This window comes from Sturnira hondurensis, unplaced genomic scaffold (assembly GCF_014824575.4).
Source record: "Sturnira hondurensis isolate 20B ecotype Veracruz unplaced genomic scaffold, ASM1482457v3 Scaffold0014172, whole genome shotgun sequence".
Classification (NCBI taxonomy): domain Eukaryota; kingdom Metazoa; phylum Chordata; class Mammalia; order Chiroptera; family Phyllostomidae; genus Sturnira; species Sturnira hondurensis.
Window position 1 is genome coordinate 3,474 of NW_028086803.1, and position 3,473 is coordinate 6,946.

The window sequence follows — 3,473 nt, forward strand, 5'->3', positions numbered from 1 at the left end:
TTGCATCACCCAGTTGACCAGGCCCTGATGCAAAAAGATCCCCATGATCTTAGAAATGCTATATGTAAACCATACCTACTTTCTTTGATATGCATTCCTGTGCAAGCTAAACTCAATAAAAACCCATTGAGAGAGCAGCTAAGCCACATTTCTCCTCTGAGAGATTGGTCAGCTTTCCTCCCCAAGCAAATCCTTTCTTGGTAGAATTATTCTCAGCCAGAGCAGCCCGGGGGAGATCTGTGGTTGGAGCTCCCCCACAATTGGGCTGCTGGATTTGGAGGACACAGAGTCTGTGTGGAAAGTCACACAGCTCCTCCATGAGCAACCCTAGAGAAGACTGCCTTTAAAAAGAAGCCTGAGTAACAAGCAGTGGTGTATGAATTCTCACCTCTGATGCCTTCCTCTGTGTGTTTGGTCACTAATATTCACACTTGAGAATGACTGAAGATGTATCTGAAGTTTTCACTGATGGAGACTGGAGCATGTGAGGAAAGTCAATGAGTCCACCTGTGGAAAGTGCTGGGATTTTTAAACAGAAATTCCCCAAGGTGGGGGAGCAGGAATTCCTGGTAGAGACAATTATATGCAGAGTATTTGGTATGAAATATCCCCTATGACTGAAGAATATAAAGTAATTTGGAACCTAAACTATACATAAAATGTTGGGACAGAAACACAAACACTTCCTTAAGGACAGCCATCCCCAGGATGACTGTGTATTAAAATGCATTAGTTTACACTGGAGTCATGACACTTGATGAGTTCAAGGAGCTGCTTATCATGTTCTTTATAATGGAGATGTCTTCCTCCATAGCTGACCCTGCAGAGCACTAGACTCTGTCTTTTCCTGTTGTCATATGGCTACTGGTTCATTAATATCTCCCAAATGACCACCAAAGGTATCTTGGATTACAGCTGGCATTTTTACATGGATGGACAGGCTCTTGTAGGAAAGGCCACCACACAGTGAATGTTAGAAAATACTGGGTCATGGCTTAAGAGNATTCCCCTGTTTGTCCCTGGAACAAAGTAAGAACCCAGTGCCTGTTGGGTTTTGGGAAATGCCCTTCCTGGTTTCAGAGGCTATAACCCCACTGACAGGTGAAAAGGCCCCATGGCTAAGGGACCTTGGACCATAAGCCACCAAGGACACAAAACTGATCCTCCGCCCACTTTACTTCACCCTGCTTTGCCCCAGGTGGATGACTGGTTCCTCAAGGGAGGGACAACCTAAGACAAGCATAGTCATGAAGGGGCAATCAGGAAAAGACTTAGAAGATTATGGAGGAGGGACAAAACACCCTCACTCTTGGCTTTACCATAGGCTGAGTCCTCATATTATCTGCAAAAAGTCTCCTAATCTCTTGGCTGCTTTGCTTCCCCTGCTTAATTCTGGCCTGAAACAATGCTGATGTGGGTTGCAGCCCTGTGCTGGAACTGGCAGTTCCTGTTTGGGGACAGTAGGGCCTGAGAAAGAATGCATAAAGTCCTATGAAACCTGCTTTGCTAATAGTGTCCTCAATTTAAATGTTAAGGGCCCAGGCACAAAATAAGTTTTTTTCCAAGGTTTTACAGCTTATTTGCATCACCCAGTTGACCAGGCCCTGATGCAAAAAGATCCCCATGATCTCAGAAATGCTATATGTAAACCATACCTACTTTCTTTGATATGCATTCCTGTGCAAGCTAAACTCAATAAAAACCCATTGAGAGAGCAGCTAAGCCACATTTCTCCTCCGAGAGATTGGCCAGCCTTCCTACCCAAGCAAATCCTTTCTTGGTAGAATTATTCTCACACAGAGCAGCCCGGGGGAGATCTGTGGTTGGAGCTCCCCCACAATTGGGCTGCTGGATTTGGAGGACACAGAATCTGTGTGGAAAGTCACACAGCTCCTCCATGAGCAACCCTAGAGAAGACTTCCTTTAAAAAGAAGCCTGAGTAACAAGCAGTGGTGTATGAATTCTCACCTCTGATGCTTTCCTCTTGTGTTTGATCACTAATATTCACACTTGAGAATGACTGAAGATGTATCTGAAGTTTTCACTAATGGAGACTGGAGCATGTGAGGAAAGTCAATGAGTCCACCTGTGGAAAGTGCTGGGATTTTTTAACAGAAATTCCCCAAGGTGGGGATGCAGGAATTCCTGGTAGAGACAATTATATGCAGAGTATTCGGTATGAAATATCCCCTATGACTGAAGAATATAAATTAATTTGGAACCTAAACTATACATAAAATGTTGGGACAGAAATGCAAGCACTTCCTTAAGGACAGCCATGCCCAGGATGACTGTGTATTAAAATGCAATAGTTTACACCGGAGTCGTGACACTTGATGAGTTCAAGGAGCTGCTTATCATGTACTTTATAATGGAGATGTCTTCCTCCATAGCTGACCCTGCAGAACAATGGGCTCTGTCATTTCCTGTTGTCTTATGGCTACTGGTTCATTAATATCTCCCAAATGGCCACCAAAAGTATCTTGGATTACAGCTGGCATTTTTACATGGATGGACAGGCTCTTGTAGGAAAGGCCATGACACAGTGAATGTTAGAAAATACTGGGTCATAACTTAAGAGTGAATCGGATCAGTCAGCTGAATTATGGGTACTTTCTCCTGGTAGACACACATACTCCAGTGCCCAGGACATAGCTCAGGAAGATAGGATTGAAAACCGGGTTACCATAGAGATGACCACATGGAGCCTGAGCCTACAGAAATTGTGAGAGATGTAAGGGGCACATTGAGTGGGATCTGTCGAGTGTTTTTGGGATAAACTCCCAGGACACAGGAGCCATCAGTGAAACTTCCTGGTGCCCTGTTGAAGTGGTCACAGGGTATAGGGCCCTGTGTCAAAAGGTCACAGGGAGCTTGTTCAATGGAATTATTGGCTGATGGTGTATATACTACTCTTGTACTCATGGTAGAGCCAAATGTCAGCAACCTCTGTCCTGCCTCCCAGTCACAGAGATGGCATCTGGATATGGGACTGATGTCCTTGAGGAACGGCCTTCATCACTCACCATGGATGGGTCTGAATGTGTCCTGTGGCCCAAGGAGGCTGTGAATGGGTCCTGACAGGAACACACACTCGTTTTTCTCTGTGCTTCACAGAACTTCGGCAGGTGCCACTTCTCAGTGGGTGTGAGAGGAATTCAATGTAGACACAGTACCACATAAACAAATGCACTCGATTTTCTCATATTGAGGGACACACTTTACAGAATGTAACAACAAACAAAAAGGAACCATATGAGATGGAGTTTTTGAGTTCCATACCATCCTCATTGTCCTGGATTCACAGAAATGGAAATGGTCTATCAAAACGTGTGTTATGCTGGGGCAGGCTCCATCTGCAGCCCTCAGCCCCGGCCTTCACTGATGAGAATAAGTCTACCAATACATGATCTGCTTAGGGAGGAAAGGTAGCCAATCTCTCAAAGGAGGAGGGCCAAGAGCCTTTTCCTCAA